Consider the following 21771-nt stretch of genomic DNA (forward strand, 5'->3'; position numbering starts at 1 on the left):
ACCTGAGGCTAGTGAGGTCTTCACCAAAGCCCCCAAAGCGAACACATTTGTCTAGCATGCTATCATGTCTGCCCCACTAACTCGAGCCACAGCCACGAGGTCGTCAAGCTCTATTCTCAAATGCAGCAGTTCAATGTCATGCCGGACGACTATCTCTTTGTCGCCCTCAAAGCATGTGCCATCGCAGGGCTCCTTACTTCTGGTAAACTCATCCACACTGACATTGTTAATAACTGTCTCGAGTCTAACATCTATGTCAAGAGTACCCTTATTGACATGTACGCTAAGTGTGGGAATCTTAAGGATGCCCGCACCTTGTTCAATAACCATCAGATTTGCAACATAGTGACATGGAATGCCATGATTGCTAGATATGCAAATGTGGGGTATCTCCATTAGGCTCTAGTTCTTTTTGGCACAATGCAAAAGGAGGATTTGATGGCTGATAATGTCACCCTCTTTAGCATTCTCAAGGCATGTTCTAGGACATCAGCCTCAGATACGAGAAGACAACTACATGCTTACATTCTTGAAGCTGCATTAGAGTCGGATCTTTCCCTGAACAACAGTCTCATTGACATGTATACAAAATGTGGAGAACTCAAGGACACTGAATATTTGTTTGGAAAGTTGCCAGTGAGAAGTGTTGTAACATGGAATGCAATTATTGCAGGTTATGTTCAGCAAGGGCTTTCTGTAGAGTGCATTCAACTTTTTCAACAAATGCACCAAGAAGAAAGAACACCAGACAAAGTGACATGCATTTGCACTTTGAAAGCTGTTGCCAGTTTAGCAGCTCTAGATGTTGGTAGGATGATTCATGCCTACATTATTGAAACTATTCTTGAGTCTGATGTTGTAATTGCAAACTCTCTATTAGACATGTACACAAAGTCTAAGTCTCTCAAAGATGCAGGCAGTTTATTTGGCCGGTTGCTGAGGCGGGATGCAGTGACATGGACTGTAATGATTGCTGCATATGCTCAACATGGGTATAGCAAAGAGGCACTTCAGCTTTTCCAAGAAATGAAACAGGAGGGAATGGGTATAGAAAACATTACTGTTGCTGGTGTACTCAAGGCATGCAATCTATATCAGGGCAAAATGATGCATGTTGGCATCCTTTGCAGCCACTGCACATTTGATCTTCTTATTGGGAATGCCCTTATTGACATGTATGGTAAGTGTGAGAGTCTCATTGAAGCAAGAATAGCATTTGATCAACTACACACACGAGATGTGGTGACATGGAACACCATAATTTCAGGATATGTGCAATATGGATTCAATGGCCAGGAGGCTTTGACACTTTTTGAGCAGATGCAGCAATCTAGAGTGACACCTAATGCTGTTGCGTATGCTAGCATCTTAAAGGCTTGCTGTCTCTCAGGTGCTCTGCATCAGGGCAAGCTTATTCACACGTGTGTTGTTGAGAGTGGCTTGCATACTAACCAAGTGATTGGAAGTGCCCTTATTAATCTTTATGTTGAATGTGGAAGCTTGGAGGATGCTCATGGAGTGTTTGAAACATTGTCCAAGCATGATGGTGTCACATGGAGTGCAATGATTGCAGGATATTCGTTTCGTAAGAATTACATTTTACCGCTGCAGTACTTTAAGCAGATGAGACAAGAAGGCTTGAACCCAGACAGTGTTGTCCTTGTCTCCCTACTTTCTATGTGTAGCCATTTGGGTTTGATTGAGGAAGCTTATCAGTGCTTTTGTTCAATAGAAAATGAGTTTGGGTTCAAGCCAAACCTTGAGTATTATAATTGCATGATCGACCTTCTTGGTAGTTCAAGTCGCTTGCATGAAGCTGAAAAACTGCTTCAAAGCATGAGATTCTAAGAGAAAATGGTAAGCTGGAGATCTTTGCTAGGTAGCTGCAGAATATATGGTGATGTAGAAGTAGGAAGACACTGCTTTGATGCTATCAGCTTACGAGATGCAGGAAATGCTTCTGCTATAGTTTTGATGTCAAATATTTATGCTGACGCTGGCATGTGGAAAGAAGTGGACAAATTAAAATGGCTTCGTAAACGGACACAAGGCTAGAGGAAGCCAGGACATGCCTTCATTGAGATTGATGATGAGGTGCATGGCTTTGTTGTGGGAGACAATGGCCACATGCAATGCACTGATGTTTATGTGAAGCTAGAGAGACTTAGTAGGAAATTTACTGAGGTAGGGTATACACCCCAGTGTGACTTGGTGGTAGAATTATCAGCAGCTCACAAAGGTATATAGCACTTTATTACAGAAAATGACAACAAGACTGGTTTTATATGGCTGAGGGTACCACTTTAAGCCACCAATTTCTAATACACCTTGGTCTGATGTAAGTCAATGTAAGTCAAGTGGCAAAACAAAACTAAGAAATCTTGTGGCACAGCTAGGCAAAAATAGTGAGAATGTATTCACATGAGTGATTCAAAGTTTTACCACTTCTTGTAGAACTTTCTCCTCTTGTACGCTATACACTAGTTCCAAAGAGATTCTCCAGTGTCCTTATTCTCAAACTAGAGGTGACCTTTGTGCCTAGATGAGGAATGCCATAAATAGAATGAAAATTCAAACCCCAATTTGGACATAGAGAATCTCAAAAACTGATTTGTGTCCTTATCAGTTTGGTAGGAGAGCCATGGCAGCCACACCACGAATTTAACATTCTAGACTTGTTACTAATTGTCATGGATTCATGTAGTGAATGATAGCATCCTAAACTAAAAGTCATCTAAAACCATGAAAATGCTAAGAGAAAGCTACCACCCTAAACTAAAAGTCATCCAAACTAAAGTCATCTAAAACCATGAAAATGCATTTTTAGCACCTTAACAATCTCCACCAGTTGATCAGCTCAAAAAAAGATCTATCTCTACTCCTGATTTCAAAATTTCACCATGCATCTCTTGGCTAGAGAAATAAGAATAGCAGCACAAGCAAATGCAGGAGTCCCATATAACAAAAGCATTATTGTGTTATGGACTATATACCCTTCAAAATAAAAGGGAGACATTACTACACTGCAAAATTTGCTATTGATATACCATTAATTTTGATCAGAATAACAGAGTACACAGAAAAGAACAGAAATGAATATGTAATAGAGTATATAGAAAAGTAACTTTTGAGTATAAATTTCGGAGAATATTTTTAAAATTTGCTAAGCAAATTTGTACAAAGTTGAATCTGAATCTGTAGATTTATATTGTAGATTACTCGTCTTCACCTAGATGCTCATCTTCACTATCACCAAAAACCATTTGGATGTTTCTACGACAATGCTCCTTATACATTACTCAAGCCAAATTGTCCCTACGTTCAGTACCTCTACCCATATTGTTGGTCTCTACATCATCTGCTTCAATTTGTGCTCGATTGACCACCTCTGCTTCTGACATTGTTAGAACTGCATGAACTTCAAATAAGGTGGATGTTGATGTCCTTGTGGTCCTTACCTCAAGGTTTACTGATTACCTGAGGATTGTTTCATCATCCCTTACCCAATCCATGTCAAAGGTGTCACCATGTAGTATGCAAATATTATGCAACACAAGACATGCAATGACAATGTCGGGAACATTAAGCAGATCCATGTCCATGCATTTTAGGAGAATCCAAAACCTTGCCTTCAACATTCCAAAAGCCCTCTCAACGGCCAACTTGTATACTGGACTGGATGAAATTCCAATAATACTTCATCTTAGACAAGCCATCCTTGCTTCCTTTAAAAGGAACTAGCATGTATGGTTTTGCTATGTATGCACAATCACCTACTAAGCAATACTTACCAAGGTCACCTTTGTTGCATCGGATCACAAGTGCACTGTTGCCAAAGTTCACAAAGTCATGTATGGACTCGCACCAACCTACATCATAGTCTCAAGCAGTGCAATCAGGTGCACCTGTCAATTGTAACAAAATAGAGTGAAAACATTTTCTATTATAATAGTTTGCTGCATTGTCCTTAGGTGCTATGATGGGGATATGTGTTCCATCAATGGCACCAATCACAAAGGGAATGCCTTTGATAGCTTCAAATTGTTCGGAAAGCTTTTCCATTAGAAACGGTGTTGGCCAACATATATATGTATCCTTCAATCCTAATGCTACCAATGCTGCACAAAATTGTAGCACTATGTGACATACTGTACCTTTCCCACATCCATAGAGATCTGCAAGAACTTCGAGCGAAGTTCCACTTGCCAACCTATGCAAAGCTATGCAAATACAGGTTTGAAGTGGTATGGCTTGTCTCATGTGAGTGTTTTGCCTCCCAAACACAACAGACAACTTGCCACAAAGATAGTGGAATGTATCCCTGCTAACACGAAGGCATTTCTTGAACATTTGGACTGTGTATGATCCCATTAAAGTGGCTTGATGAAAATTTTGCACGCGTGGATAAGCCCAACATCATCGAGTAAGGTGACCTCGACAATGATTTAGGGTCTTTTCCTTCATCATCTTGGCAACAATTTTTGCCTCATAAAGCCATGCATTTGCAATATTATCAACGTCCTCCGATAAACAATCTAGCATGGCTAGCATCATAACAGATATCACCCAAGCACAATACAAAGCCATCTCTCTACTACATGTCATAGACTCTGCATATACAAAATCTAATCAAAAGTTGTTAATCCTAAAAGACAAATTTGAAGATACGCATATGCTAATCCTAAAAGACATTTGAAGCTACACATTTTAAGTTAGTATACTTTTAAAACCAACATATGCATTTTTGAAGACACATATAGAGACATTTTACAGTGTTGAGATTAAAACACCAACATGAGATTAAAATTAATCTTCAAACTCCCATTACAATTCAACATTACTACACTAAGTAGGCTTCTTAGCTAGCTCTAGAAATACCACCATGCTACCATGCATGGCTTGAAATATATCAAGTTTGCGGGATTCTATTGCATCTCGTCGCTCAGATGTATCTTTTAGTTGTGAGACCATCTCTCGTCTAGTGTTAACCATTGCAAATAGATAATCATCAACGACGGGCTTGCAACGTGTGCGATCAGATCCCAATATCTTTTGTGCATTTTCTATAGATGTACTACCTTCAACATTCCCTGGGGATGCTTCTCCCTCTACATTCAAGTTTTCTTGAGTGAAAGAAGCATGGCTGATGCATGTGACATGAGCTCGATCATGCATGTACTCATCCACTACATCATACACTTACATGTTATCTTTCTATCATTGCCCGAGATTGTGTTATGTGCTTTATCTTGCTTGTATTGTTGATACACACGAGTCCACTTATTCCTGCAAGACTCACTGTCCTTATCAAAATCAGAATACATGAAAGCCAACTGTGTAGCAATTTTGCCCCAAAGATCAACACCTTGTTTTTTAGGCTTGTTGAACTGGTCATTCATACTACCACGAGCATGAACTAGCTGCTCAACACAAAAATCCTTCCAAAAGTTGTTCTTTTTTTCTTCTCCATCCTCCTCATTGTCTATGTCATTGGTCATGGCTTTCTTTCCCTTAGTCTTGCTCTTCTTACGGAGAGGAAGGATAAGTGACACATTATTGGGTGCCATTACACGCTTCTTTGTTCCCCGAGAGTTTGGAGGTCGTTGAGGTAATTGCACACTTGCCTCGTGATAGTCCAGATTCTGACCTTGGGTAGAGAAGGGTTGAACCCCTTGCATATTGGTAGCTTGAGGTGTTGTGTAATACAAGTGTTCAAAATAGGAGCTGTCATTAAGCATAGCACTAAACCCATATGGAGGCATTCCGAATTGCATACCCATTTGCGAAAGATGCTGCAAATAATACGATGCATTTGGAAGCAAACCTGAAGGACTTGAGATTTGGCTATCCAAAGAGATTTGTGGTTGTGATTCCATGACAATGTCATCTTGAGAGTCTTGCATGTATTGGCGGAAAGTCGTTGCTGCAAGATTACAAAATAAGACAATCATTTTATTACAAATAGACATTCACAAATATATAGAGAAAAGAATAGCAAAATTATACCTAACTTTATTTTTTTATTTTATCCTGCTCCACACACTTTCTACCACATGTGTGAAGGCTGCAATAAATGAAAATTGAGTTCTAATATGCACCAATGAATGTTGCAAATTAAATAATGTTTTGCTACAAAATTGAGTTCTAATGCCCATCTACAAACCAAGGCTTGGTACTAAAAGTAGTACTTTTACAAATTTCTTTTCTTTTGAATGTACTTGAGTGATCCCTTTGGCTAAGCAGTGATGCCAAGTGAAGCGAGATAAGCAAGTGCTTCGACGTAATAGAGGCCTGATAAAAGCTCGCATGATGGCAAAAAACGAAAATTAGGCCAATTTCAACACAAATCCAATGTCTAGACTTGATTTATTGATCCAATGCATCGAGAGACATAGATACACCCAATTTTTTAGTTCAATGCAGATTGCATGCCTCTTTGGGAGTGGAGAGAGAGAGAGGTGCACCGATTCAGATAGATAATGCACCTAATTGAGAGAGAGAGAAATCAAGCAAATTCTAGTCAAATTGTGCACATACTGAGAGAGAGAGAGAGAGAGAGAGAGAACAGATTCTAGTAATGCAAATTATGCTACAGAGAGAGAGACAGAGACAGACAGAGATGCACCCAACTATTATGAAAAAGAAAAGAGACGAACACGATTTTCAATGAAGATTATATGCCACTAGGGAGAGAGGGAGAGATGCACCCGACATCACTATGCCATAGAGAGAGAGAGAGAGAGTACCTGTAGATTAAAGGTCGAGAGTTTGATAATGTGATCGAAGCAACACGTATATATTGTGAAGAGAGAGAGAGAGACAGACAGACAGAGATGCACCCAACTATTACGAAAAGGAAAAGAGACAAACACGATTTTCAATGAAGATTACATGCCACTGGAGAGAGAGGGAGAGATGCACCCGACATCACTGTGCCGTAAAGAGAGAGAGAGAGAGAGAGAGAGTACCTATAGATTGAAGCTCGAGAGTTGGATGATGTGATCGAAGCAGCACGTATATATAGCGGAGAGAGAGAGAGAGCTCAAGAACTGCAATGGCAATCTTGAAGCTTTTGTTACATAGGCAAGATGGAAGGTGCCAAAGAGAAGACATGGTGCGAAAGAAGTATCCATGCTTGGCAAGCCGGAAGAGAGGAGCAAACACTTGGCCTTGACATGTCAAAAAGAGCCCCTACTTTTTTTGGCCTTCCACCATGTGTGTGAACATTCAGTTGTCCATGCTGAAATTTGATTGGCCATCTTTGTTTGGGAAACCCCTTTGTCTGCCAGGTCTGAACCCACCCTAACACGCATAACAGTTCCAGAATCATGCGCAGGGGCAAGTTTCTCCTCTTCTGATACTTTGACCTTCAAGACAGCCTTTAACTTCATTAACGCTCGAGCGATGAATCGAGTAGTGTTTTGTGGCATTGAGAAGGAACTATATCTATCACCTTGCGTAAGCCTTAAAGGCCTATAACAAAAAGCAGGCATCTCGCCATAGTTATGGTCAATATACAAACCTTGCACTTGTTTGAGAAGTTCCATAGCACAGACTTTACAATGGGGATTCATACTGCTTCAATGTGACGAGACGGATCATGATATTCTACAACACCTCTTCATTTCCATGCTCTTCATACGGCATCATATAGGCTTCCTTTCAAGATTACGATCGATTGTTGCTGCGCAAGATTACCTCGAATAAACTGTCAAAATAAACTACAAAGGCCTGATAATGACTTTCGAGCTTGGACGCCTAAAGGAAGGACAATCTCGAGGTAACTGATTATTCCAGCTAAAGCAAGCGTAGAATGCAAGGATGTATGCAGGCCGGGTGCTGCTAATTGAAACTACGAAAACCAATAACGAGTGCTGAGATGAGACAAGTGCAAGTAGATCTTAACAACAAACGCGAGAATCGGACGAAAGTGGAACTCAACGTGCAGTACAGACACATACAGGTAAATGAAACAATGATCGGATGCACTTAAAACTGTTACGACTTAACAACGCCGGATACAGAAATGTACAGGTAAACGGAACAATGAAACAGCAATGGTCTACTGTAGTATTGATCATCATCAGATCAGAGGAATTTTACCGCTTCTTGCAGGCATCATCTGAGCTTGTTACAGACAGAAGTGCAGGTTTCGGAGAGAGAACGTAAGAAGCCTGAAGCTAGGTTGATGCAGTGGCAGTTTTCACCGGCCATTCGGCGAGGTACAGCGACGAAGACGAACAGCAGGTTAAGCAGAAGGACTACGACACCAACTGCTATCGCAGCTGCAAAGTAGCCGCCAGGGGAGCTCGGGGCATGTGCCGGGGTAGGGCAGCTAGGGGAAGAAGAACAAGGAAACATTTAACAAGATGAAGTCTGGCGCTGCTGCTTGTCCCGCCTAAGCTCTGTTTTTTAAAAGCTTAAAAAGGGCGGAAATTGTTCTAATTTACAATTAATTTTTTGGGGTGCAACAATAACAAAAATCAACATCCTAGACAAGTTTAAACTTCAAGACGACTGGCCTTTAAATTTTTTAAAAAGGGCGCCTCCCAAATGCTTACCTCTATGGAAAGCATTTGGGGGGGCTAGGCCTAGGCCATAGAAGTGGTTTTTTTTTTTGTAATGTGCTTTTCCATTCAAATAAGTAAAGAAATGTTTACATCACCCTTTTAGGCGTTTCAAGCCATTGATCGACATACAAAATCAGGGCATTGAGCCTAGCTTTTTGCCAAAAAGCTTGAAGATCCATTGCTCTAATTCTACAGTTCTAAGTATCATAACCAGTTCAGCGTGAAGGGACTCAAAGCAATTGGTTGGGTTGTTAACTTGGGCACTTCTGAAAAGTATATTGTTTCTTCTGCTCCAGATATGCTTCATGACTATTGTTGAAATAAGCAGTATCAATCTCCACGTGGCTTCATCCAAGTTGGCCTTGTCACCAAAGAAAATAGTGGCAAAGCCAAACTCGGCTTTGAGATTTGCATCCTTTAGCCACTTCCTCACTTTGTCCCAAAGGGGTTAGATTACCGGGCAATCCCATAGTAAGTGTTTTTCATCCTCTTCATGTCTCTTGCACAACAGGCAAAGTGGAGAGATGGGGATCTTTCTAGCCAGCCTTGCCCTTAGGGGATGCTTCTTGATAAGAAGTCTCCATCTGAAGCAATTGAGCCTATGTAATGCTGTGTTCTTCCACACTCGCTTAGCCCGTCGTTGCTAGGTGGCAACACTGGCCAAAGGGCTGCATTTCTTCCATTTATCCTTCAATGTGAGAGGGATGGCCATAGAGGGAGGGCTAAAGTCCTTCAAAGACTTGCATTTGATAAGTTGTTTGCCCGCTTGGCTAGTTAGTGCAAGAAGGGGCGGTGAGTTCCTAGACATCGATGAAGTGGGCCAATCATTTCTGAGCTGCACAAGAACACTCTGTAACCAGAGCGATTCCCTGGTTGTCAAGCCGAAGCTAGTTCTGACATAGTCAAAAGGAGACCAATCATTGCGGGTAGGGTCCCAAAGCTACGACCAGAATCTTAAGCCTTTAGTAGCTAATGCTTTTGCAAGAGATTTATTTGCGAAGCACAGGTGAGCCTGGAGGATCAAATGGAAAGGGATTAAGCCAAATTGACAAGGATAGGGCCGCATCACCCTGCCTGCTAAATTTAGGAGACCAGTCAAATTATGAGATGACAACTTGATAGCTTCTTACTAAACTTTGGGCTATTGCTAATTATGGGATGTGAATCATTTTCTGGTAATTACAGACCACATTGGTTGAGATTGCCCCACTAGTCCATGCTCGTTCAACTTCCTTGGAGGCCATGATCCATGTCTTCAATATTACTGACCATGGCTAGTTGCCATTCAGTCTTGTGAGTACTCTAAATGCCAATCGGTTGGCCTTGTCTACTAGGGCTTCTATACTAGCACCCCCTTCATCTCTTCTTGAGGTGATTAGGTCCCATGAGATTTGGTGCATTGTAGGGCCTTCCTTCTTCTTCCACAAAAACTGTCTCAACATCTTTTCGATTTGTCCCCCAGGCTATCTTCCCAAACACAAAGAGGGATGCCATGTACACAGTCTGTGTGTGAAGAGAGGACATTCTTGATCACGGTGATTTGCCCCACCAAAGACAAGGATGAATTCATCCACTTGACCATTTTCTACTGGATCTTCTCTAGATGCCATTTAAATCTTTGACTAGGAGTTATGCCAACCCCTATTGGAGCTCCAAGGTAATGTACAATTTACCCCGGCTTTACCACCTTAAAGCCATAATCAAACATCCAGTTTTGTGGGTCCCCCAGAGTAAGAGGGATGAATTCATTATTGCTTCTGTTTATGACCGAAGAGGAGAGTAGTGAAAAGTCATTGAACATGCCCATCTATTCATCCACTGATCTTTTCTCTGTAGCCACCAGAGATCCGCTATCATTTGCAAAGAACTGAGATGGTGAGCAAGATCCGTCAGGCAAGGGCATCCCTTAGATGGTACCATCCTGTACTTTCTTGTACATGTTGCGAAGGAGTGGGTCACTAACTAATGCAAACAAAAGTGGGTCCACAGGGCACCCTTGGCAGATCGACCTCCTGAGAGAGAAAGGCCAAGTCACTAGCAATTAATGCTGATCGAGACCATAGAATTGGTGAACAAAGCGGTGATCATATTTGTGAAGATATCCCCAAATTTGAATGCTTCCATGACCTTTCTAATAAAATGCCAGTTGATTCGATCATATGCTTTGTCTAGATCGATATTGATCAGAACAAAATCAGACTTGTGTGTCAATGCCAGGTCCACAGAGAATAGAAGATTTAACACTGCATCCAAAATTTTCCTTCCATTCACAAACTCGTACTGCCTCGGGTGTACAATCTTACCCATTAGGTTTTTGATTTTGAGGGCAAGAGCTTTAGACATTATCTTATAGCATGGTGAGTGGGCGTCGATTGTTTACCTTATTTCTCATAGGAGACTTAGGCACCAGCTTGATTAGGCCTTGATTAATTTCTTGGGTGATGCATCCAAACTTTCGGATGTTGTTCATCATGTGCAATAGGTCTTCCCTGCACGATGTCCAGAGGGATTGGAAGAGCTCAAATGGCAGGCCATCAAGGCCACGAGCTTTTCCCTTCATCATTTTGAAGACGGCTTGCTGGACTTCCTCTAGAGTGAACAGCCTATCTAAGGAAAGAGAGCTAGCTAGTGTAATGGGGATCACAACTCCTTTTAAGAATCTAGCAACCTGCTAGTCATAGTCAAGGGGTAGCTCACGCTCCAACCCTACTATGGAGGACAAATGCTTCTCGAAGTGTCTCGAGATGGTGTGCTCATCAGTGTGGAGTGTTCCATGTTCATCCTCAATCCCTGTGATGGTCTCTCTGGTTTGCTTTGCTCTAAGTGACGAGAAGAATAAAGCATTAGGTGTGTTGCCAAACCTTTCCCATCGGCCCTTGAGTAGTGTTTTGGCAGTCTGGATTGAGTAGTCCTCCTATGTTTTCAAGAAGTGCTCTGTTTTCCTTAGATGGCTCTAAGCGGTGAGATATCCAGGGGCCATTGCTAGAACTTGTAGGAGGTGTTCTCTAGCATTTACAGCAGCTTGGATGTCCCTCTGCCTTCTTGCTACAATCATTCGACCATGCTCTTTCACAGTTTTGATGGTAGCATTCAGGAATTTTTGCCATCTAAACTCCGGTGCTAGGGAGGAGTCTCAGGCCATCTCCCATGACTCTTGCAGTCTACCCATAAAGGCTTTATCCTTCAGAAATGATGTGTTGAAATGAAATGGCAGCGGGCCATTCTACATGTGTCCTGTCTCAAGACAAGACAACAAGAGATTAGAATCGAAAGGTGGTCAGAAGCTGTTATTTCACTTAGCATGTGGTATTTAATTCTCCCACACATCCACCATGTGCCATGAGTGGCATAGAATCTATCAAGCCTGCATGCATGCCATGTGTCATCCACATGCAAATTATGCCAAGTGTAGGGAACTTTAGTTGTGCCTAAGGCAAGTGTGGCCACATCTCTTAGCTTGCACGAGGTCTCAAACATGCGCCATGCTTCCAACTCCTCTTGGAACATACATCGTGTGCCATGAGAGCGATCTATGGGAGGGTCGTCATATTCTAGTCTCCAACTCTAAGAGTGCAGGCACATCCCCAATATGCTCCTTCATTAGTCGCCTAGCATGCTGGGCAGAATTGTTGGCTACATACACAACGATGATTATGAGTTCTACGCCACTGGTGTCTACTCTGGATGCCACCGCACATCCATCTCCGAGCTTCTATTCCTGTCGAGGTTTGAGTGAGTTGTGTATTAACAAGATAGTACCACCTTTTCCTCAGCCTCCAAGGTCATGCATGACAATGAAATCATTGATAGACATAGCGCTAACAGCCTCCTCATCCATTTTCACTTCTTGTAATGCTATCACATGCAGTTTGTATTTTTCGATTATTCCATAGCACACTTGTTTGCGCAAGTCTGAACTGAAACCTCTTACATTCTAGGAGATCACTTTCAGTCTAGGTGACCACTTGCTCTGTTCATCACAATACATCAGGGGAGTCCATGAATTTGTGGTCATCGATGGGAGCATAGAAGTTGTGATCCACTAGTTGGCTGATGAGCAAGCTGCTTAATGGAAGGTTTGCCATTCTTCTTGTTGTTGCCCTTCTTATTCGGTAATAAGTTTTCCTTATTTTGTGTTGAGGCATGATTGATGGGTTTTGGTGCCACCTTCGAGGAACTAGGCTTATCCTTGCCAAGAGTCAGGGCACCAATAGGGGGCTCACCTTGCTTTTTCTTCCCTTTGTCAAGGATTGGACTCGAAGCTTTCCCTTTACTATCTATTTGTGGCTAAGCATTGGGGTTTTGGGGTGAGCTATCCTTCTTTTCCTCCTTGCATTTTTCCTCAGCATGGCCTTGCGGGCACATTTTGGCGAAGTGCCTGCTCCCATGACACAAGTAGCATGAGTCGGGGAATGCCGAGAACTTAAGTGCAAGGGTGATCTCCATTCATAACACATCTTGCAATTGGAGAAAATCCGGTGGAGGGTTCCTACTGTCCCACAGGATATAGACCCGATGGTCGTTGCAGAGGAGTCCCCATGCATTTGCAATGGTTGGGGTGTAAAGCATCTTCCAAGTGATGAGCCAATGGAAGCCAGTTCTTCGTCTAGCCAAGAAGGTAGATCCATAACATTAACCCAGACAGGGCATTCATGAAGAAGTACTCCTCGGGTAAGTTACTCATGAATATATGTGTACATCACGTGGGTTCAAAATAAGGTATTTTTAAAATACCATTTTTATACTTTTTTTCATACAAAAGGGTGTAATATAAAGAGTTTGTTTACATATTAAATAAAAAAGGGTTATATTTTATTCAAGAAAAATTCACAAATAAGGATATTTATAAATAGGCCTTGAATGCATGTGATGTAGATGATATGGATATAGTAACTTCCCCGTGAGAAGTACTCTTTCAGGGGAGAATTTGGATGACCACAAACAAGGCATTCAGTCTTAATATCATTTTCCAAGAAAACATTCCTTTATTCCCATGGCGACTTATCATCAGAGACCCTTGCCATGCATTTACCATAAATCACAAGCACTTGGAATAATCATCCAAATAACAACTAACAACTAGTTGAATGTAAAAGAATTTAGGATGTTGTTAGATCAACCAACATAAAAACCAATTGTATTCTTTCCAAACAAAGCAAGAATAGTCGCGATATTGATAGTGATGCCTTTGTTTGAAGCTTCATTGTTGGTTATGGAATTGCCATCCGCACGTGACATTCTTTGCTTGGGAGTCATCGTTCACAAGTAGACTCAAGAGATTAAGAAGGCGGAATAGATTTGAGATGGGAGAGTGTAGGAGAAGATGGCTAAGTTGAGATCAAGATAGAGGGAATTGTGCAACCTCTCGAGGTAACTCTTCTCTCTCTCTCTTTCTCTCTCTCTCTCTCTCTCTCTCTCTCTCTCTCTCTCTCTCTCTCTCTCTCTCTCTCTCTCTCTCTCTCAATATCTTGGAGGGGTATCCTTCTCTCTACCTCTCTCTCGCAGCCTCTAGGGGTCTCCTTATTCCTCTCTTGTGCCTCCCCATGCCTCATATTTATAGTGAATTAGAAAAGAGGGCTTGTGGGTTGAGAAGTAGAGCTCTTTGTGGAGGGGGATCTTGGAAAGATCAGTGATCTAATGCTTAGATCATAAATCTGATGGTTCCATTGGCTCCAAAAGGGGGGTAAAACCCCAAGACACTTGTCTAGAAAGCTCTTAGTTCACTCCTTCTTCTTTTCTCTATTCAAAGTGTTGTCTATTGCCTGTACACTGCGATCGCGGCGCATGCGATTTTGCAAATTCTCTCTTTATTTTTTTCTATTTATAAAATCTCCAAAACTAAATAAAAAATCACTTGCCTTTTCTTTTAAATAACATCTAGTTCTAGAAATATTCATATTTTTTTATAATATCTAAAATATCTCAAATAAACTAGTTTTGCCCAAAATCTAATATTTCTGGACCATTCCAAACTATACACATTAATACTAGTGATTAATATAGCTGATAAGTTTTGTTCACATTGTAACTTACGTGAAGGGTGGCTACGGTCCTTGTCAATCCAATAAAAATATCGAATTTACGACTCTCGATTTTTCTAAATAAAATATTTTTAATTAAATAAAAATTATTAGTAATTAATGTTAGTTAGTTTTTACCTTACTTAGTCTTTAATTAGTAATCTTACTAACTTATTAATTGACTAACTAACTTTCAAACTAACCAACTAGCTTTTATTGTGTGGAAATATTACATCCTCCTCCCCTTAGAGAAATCGAGATGTCCTCATCTCGAGAGAAACCGAGGGTATCATTTTGGAACCTGTGGGTTATGGTTCCACCATGCTTTCGTTGTGCTACTCTAATCACTCATAGGCACGTGGTCTTTTGAAACAACAACCTATTGTATTTGATATATCCAAGTCTTGGTTACAAGAGAAAATTTATTGTAGTTACATCTCATGGATATCTTCTAGGTTTTTCCTAAGCACTTGGTATATTCTGGATCACTGGAGCTTGTACAAATTCATTCCTTGTAAGCTCAATTTCTCTTCAAGTTCTGTTGGGACAATTGATATAGTTATGTCCAATGTTGTGGCATCGATGTTTAGGGCGCTTTGGACATTCCCTTTTGAAATGACCTAATTCCCTGCAATAGAAATAGTGCGGAGCTTTATTGCTTGCAGTCACAAGGTTCTTGGTTGTCGTTGGCGGGATTTTCTTCTTTAGACCAAAGTGTCCTAGAATTCTTTTAGCAGATTGGAGTAGTCTTTTATCTTGGAAACTACATTGCTAGATTGTCCTCTTCTTAGTTCAGAACTAAGCTCCATGGACAATTGGCTTTGCTTGTAATACTAAAGAATACTTCCAAGCTTGGACATTCTGGTAAGACCCAATCTATATTAGTTGAGAAGGAATGACTAAATAAAAATTTATTGCAATTTATAATTTCATTCTTTTCCAGTGTATCTCTAATCATTTACAAGTTTTAGGCTCAAAATAGATGCAACTCATATTACTCAGGTTAACTATAGTTACAAGAGTAAATTTTACTCCAATACAAGTTGTATTCCATGTCGACAAAATTTCTAGGGTCTCTAGTCATCCTGAAGAGGTGTTGTCGATTCTAGGGTTTCATCTTCATCTAATTCCTCTATATATCCATAGACTCTACTTGTGTAGCTTCATTTTGTTGGAGCCTCAATGTCTTCTAGACTTAGATCAGGGTAGTCTACTTGGATATGTCCTAGCTCATTACAATGGAAGCATTGACGGTAGGGACATCTTCTACGGATATGCCCTATCTCTCCGCACGTGTGGCATCTCTTACCCAGATCTTGGGAGTCATCTTTGCTACAATTTTTCAATTTAAGTTCTTGGATGATTGGATTCACTTGGAGTAATGCATCTTGCAAGTCCGTTGGATGCATTGCTTCAAGACGATGGTTCAGAGGAGTGTTTAGGCCATGGCAAAACTTGGATACTTGCTACACAATATCCATAGGTGGCACATATTTTAGTAGGTTTACAAACTTTGAGTAGTAAACTTCCAGGGTTAATTCTAGCTGCTTGATCTTGAAAAATTCATTCATCCTCAAAGTCTGGTAGGTTGATAGAAGGTATCGTCCGCGTACAGCATCTTTCAGATGAGCCCAAGTGACAATGGCTTCGAAAATACCTTGATCCTTGCACCATTTCTTCCACCATAACCGAGTGTGGCCAACTAGCTTAAGTTTTTCTTTCATTGCTTAATTGGTAGAAGCAGTTTTCGAAGTAGAGAAATAATCATCCATCGACTCAATCCATATCTCTGCCTCAGCTGCAATGTCTATTCCTTCTCCATCAAACTCGGGTGCCTTAAATTGCTTGAGAATAAATTTCTTCTCTTGCATGTCAACATTTGTGGATGCAAGAGTTGCCTAACAATCAAGCCATACCATTTAGATTATTTTGTTTAAGTTATGCCTATGACCTATACATTAATCAATCACACGTTATTACGAAGTTTCACTCTGATATCAAATGTAAGGTGCCCGCCCATCGGCTCTCTAGGCATGCATTTAGTGGTCTATCGAGAACGAATCTAAGCATCACTGTCCGGCACTCCCATGGAATATTCCGGGTTTTGTTGCCTAGGGTTTTCCGAATCCGCCTTGCAACGGAATGTTTACGGCCAAACCCACTAGGATCGACCTAAAATTTGGGCTCCTAGTGGCCAAGCTCTCCTAACAGCATTCTAACGTCGGATCTTGGACATCCTACTTTACGCAGAGATACCCAAGCTGAAGCAAACTCAAGCCCCACTTGGTTCAAAGAGAATGGGAAACGAGAGGGATGCGCTGCTCAACCTCTCTACCCATAGGGCATAGTCCCATTCTAGTCCCCTAAAATGGCATGAATCGGGTTCCAACCTAACAATACCTAAAGGTCGAATGATGATAAAATCTTGTGAGAAGCCTCCCATTTTTTTAGGACTACCCTGTCGTAGGATAGACCCATCGGGGGTTCCACCCACCCACTTCCCTTAATAGATTTAGTTTTCTAATTAGGTCCTACCACATTTATGTATGACATTTAAAGTCAGCTTCATTAATTAACCCTTTTAGGGAACAGGGTTCGTTCACATAACTTATAGCACGGACACAAAAACAGAGCAAGCAATCTATTGACAAACAAGTTCAAATAATTTTATTAACTTATTTTCAAGTTAATCTTTGTCTCCTGCCCATACATGAGAAATTATGTATCCCTTCTGTCCAACAGAAGTATCTCTTCTTCCCTGCAGAAGTAAGTAGTCCAAATCTCATGTCACCATAAACTCAATCCTTTATCTAGAATAGGATCTCCCAACATGCCCAGACATTGGGGGCCACGGAGGTCTTCAACTCCATTCTAGACCTAGCAAGAGTTGTCCAGAGCTCCAACTGACCCACAAGTTATCTAGGAGCGAAACATCATTCCCGTGGTTGGCCTTTTCACCACTCAACCTTCGATCCATGAATCGAGCAATGCCCTCTTTGGGTTAATCGGTGATGCGATCATGGAGGTGATTCACCCATGCAAAATATCCTTCCTTAATTAAATCCTTTAAGAATCAACCACAAACAAGGCATTCAGCCCTAATATCATTTTCTAAGAAAGCATTCCCTTATTCCCATGGCGACTTGTCATCATAGACCCTTGCTATGCATTTACTATAAATCACAAGCACTTGGAATAATCATCCAAACAACAACTAACAACCAGTTGAATGTAAAAGCATTTAGAATGTTGTTCGATCAACCAACAAAAAAACCAATTGTGTTCTTGCCAAACAATGCAAAAATAGGCGCAATAATATTTCCATCGCATATCTGCTCTTCCCCTTGGGATCAACTAGCGATTCTATATAAATTTTACTTAACACTTATATGCACAATTTTTAATGTCATGATTATGCCATTCATAACCCTTGACCAATTCTTCCTTGTAATTGCTCTATCAACGAATAAGCCACATGAAACTAGGTGCAATTAACTTTCCTTGATATATGCACTTCGCAAGCTCCATCTTACAAATATGTGAAATAAAATGATCTATACTCGTACATCATAGTATAGGGCCTAACGTATGTCATACGAGAATTAAAATAAGCATCTATCAATTTGGAAATACATTACTTACGACCGGAAGCGCAATTGGATTGATAGTAATGACTTTGTTTGAAGCTTTGTTGTTAGTTATGGGATTGCCATCCGCACATGACATTCTTCGCTTGGGAGCCATCGTTCGCAAGTAGACTTGAGATTAAGAAGGAGGAATAGATTCGAGATGGGAGAGTGTAGGAGAAGATGGCTAAGTTGAGAATCAAGATAGAGGGAATTGTGTAGCCTCTCGAGGTCTCTCTCTCTCTCTCTCTCTCTCTCTCTCTCTCTCTCTCAATATCTTGGAGGGGTATCCTTCTCTCTACCTCTCTCTCACAGCCTCTCGGGGTCTCCTTATGCCTCTCTTCTGCCTCCCCATGCCTCATATTTATTGTGAATTAGAGAAGAGAGCTTGTGGCTAAGAAGTGGGGCTCTTTGTGGAGGGGGATCTTGGAAAGATCAGTGATCTGATGCTCAGATCATAAATCTGATGGTTTCATTGGCTCCAAAAGGGGGGTAAAACTCCAAGACACTTGACTAGAAAGCTCTTAGTTCACTCCTTCTTCTTTTCTCTATTCAAAGTGTTATCTACTAATTATAGACTGTGATCGTGGCGCGTGTGATTTTGCAAATCCTCTCTTTATTTTTTTCTTTTTATAAAATCTCCAAAACTAACTAAAACATCACTTGTCTTTTCTTTTAAATGACATCCAGTTCTAAAAATCTCCATATTTTTTTGGATAATATCTAAAATAAACTAGTTTTTCCCAAAATCTAATATTTTTGGACCATCCCAAACTATGCACATTAATACTAGTGATTAATGTAGCTCATAAGTTTTGTTAACATTGTAACTTACGTGAAGGGTAGCTATGGTCCTTGTCAATCCAAGAAAAATATCAGATTTACGACTCTCGATTTTTCTAAATAAAATATTTAATTAAATAAAAATTATTAGTAATTAATGTTAGTTAGTTTTTACCTTAGTCTTTAGTTAGTAATCTTACTAACTTATTAATTGACTAACTAACTTTTAAACTAACCAACTAACTTTTATTATGTGGAAATATCACACTCATACTCTCTCTCTCATAGCCATATGAACAAGAAAGAAAGAGAAGAGAAAAATAGGAGAGAGAAAGACTGATTTTTTATTTTATTGAATGCTACACTATTCTTTGCGAGAATTGGAGTGATTAAGGGTGAAGACTTGATGCCACTCAGGCCCAAGAGGATGTGGAAAATCATTGCAATTTTCTTTTTTCAAAGGCAAAGAGGCACAAAAAAATTTGCACCCCCTCGTCCCATGTCATTTCATTTCTTGTTGTTTTTCAAAGACTGATTTTTTATCTTATTGAATACTACATTATTCTTTGTGATAATTGGAGCAATTGAGGGTGAATAATTAATGCTACTCGAGCCCAAGAGGATGTGGGAGATCATTGCAAGCTTTAAAAATATTTTTTTTAGGATGAGAAAGAGGCACAACAAAATACACCCCTCTCCCCTCATCCCATGTCATTTCATTTGTTGTTGCTTGGCTCTTAATTAGGCTTAAGCCACTAATCTACAAAGTCACTAGTTCCATCTTGACCTTTTTGCACTTGACCTGGAGTTGAAAGGTTGTATCCACTAAGGATCAAAGAGAGAAGGAAGAAGAGAACATGAGATAGAAGAGAAGAAAAAGAATAGACAAGAGGTACACAAGATAAAGACAAAGCTCAATGAATCAAAGCACTATGTATTGATAAAACATGAGAAGATAAACAAAATCCTTGTCTGGGACTACTTAGAAGTAATCTCCGAGCATTAGATCTCCTAGAGCTCCATAGTAGATGAAAAGCGTGCACCAAACATTAGCTTCTTCTCTTCTACTCAGATTGCAAATCTAATGGTTCCGTTGGCTCTAAAAGAGGGGTAAAACCCTAAGATACCTGATCAAAATTCTCCCAGATTGCTCCTTTTTCTTCACCCTATTGTTCAAAGTGATGTTTGCTACCTAAAAACTATGATCGACTGCCGCATGAATTAGGAAGCCCCTTCTTTTTTGCATGAGATATCCCAAAACTGATTGAAAAGCCACTTGCTTTTTGCATGTCACCCTATTCTAGAAGTTTTCTATATCTTTTTAGGATATTTACATGAAATAATATCCAAAATATCAAAAATAGGCTAAACTTGTCCAAAAATTCTGCATGTTGGATCTATCCATACTATGGACACTAACACTAATGACTCATATGACATTGACTCTATAGATTAATAAAAAAGTGGAATGATGATGTACTCCAAGGTTTTTTACACTATTGTGTCCATGTAGGGACATAAAATCCACCCCCTCCTTTGAACATGCACATCCTCTGGTATTTCTAAAGTCCTAGCTGTCACCAGATTATGAGTCCTCCTCATCCTTTGCAACCATATCCTTTGCTTCTTCATCTTCCATATCTTCCTAGCTAGCCCTTGTATCATGGCCACTATTTTCTTTTAGTTCTGGAAACTCATAAGCAGTAGATTCCCACCCCTTGAATAATTTGATTATTTTCCTTATTACCAAAAGTTTTATGGCTATCCCATCTAGCTCATTTAATGCATAAGTAGCATTATCAAACACCTTTCTTACCACATAGGCTTCAAACCATCGTTTGGATATTTTATGCATGGCACTATACTGGTTGTCTAAACTATTGTTGTAAACTAGCACCCAACCCCCGTCTTGTATGGTTCTTGGCCTCAATCTATGTATTTTGTCAAACAGTTTCCTGTTTTGTATCCTTGCTACCCTTAACTTTGCAACTACTACCTCTATGTCTTCTAACTTTCTTTCCAACTATCTAATACTTAAGGCCAATAACTCCTCTGGATTCAACTCCTCTTCCCAAGGTAGCACACTCCATGTGATTGTCATCTCTTCTATTGGCATGATAGGTCTTTGACCATACATCAATTCAGTAGGCATATATCGTGTAATAGCACTATGAGTTGTTCTATCAGTCCACAAAGCATAAGGGAGTAATTGTGGCCACTCTTTTACCTTCTCTCCACATGCTTTTGCCAATGCCTTCACAATACTGGATGACCTCTTTCCCTTTTGCCATTTCCTTCATGGTTATAAGCTGAAGTTAAAGCAAGTTTTATCCACAACCGTGCAAAGAAATCATAGGCTTCATATGCATCCAATTCACCCCTATTTTCTATAATTTTTCTCACATAGCCATGCCGACAAAAGATCTCTTCTAAGAGAAAAGTACACACTGCATTTGTTGTCTTGGTATGTACAACTCTCCCTTCCACTTGGTTTTAAGTCTTCACGAGAAAGTACAAGTTATCTCATTTTCCAAATACGTATAGGCATGGTGAGTAAATCCACCACCCACTTAAAATGAAGAGACAAGGGAAAAGTGGGATGTAATCCATCCCAATGGCTCAAAGATGAATACATTTAACATGTTGTACGTGTTTTCACAAAGTGAGCAATATTCTTATACATGCCCAGCCACCACCAATAACTTTCTTTGATCTCTATAAAAGTACCCCAAACACCTCTATGGCTAGTCCATAAGCTTTCATGAAATTCTT

General features: G+C 40.3%; 1 pseudogene; it reads left to right on the top strand.

Annotated features, from left to right (window-relative positions):
• The first annotated feature begins 420 nt into the window (after positions 1-420).
• LOC148016861 (pentatricopeptide repeat-containing protein At2g33680 pseudogene) lies at positions 421-1848 on the top strand (annotated as a pseudogene).
• The last annotated feature ends 19923 nt before the right edge of the window (positions 1849-21771 follow it).

Source organism: Lygodium microphyllum, chromosome 22 (assembly GCF_053477565.2).
Source record: "Lygodium microphyllum isolate KBCC chromosome 22, Lygodium_microphyllum_v1.1.10, whole genome shotgun sequence".
Classification (NCBI taxonomy): domain Eukaryota; kingdom Viridiplantae; phylum Streptophyta; class Polypodiopsida; order Schizaeales; family Lygodiaceae; genus Lygodium; species Lygodium microphyllum.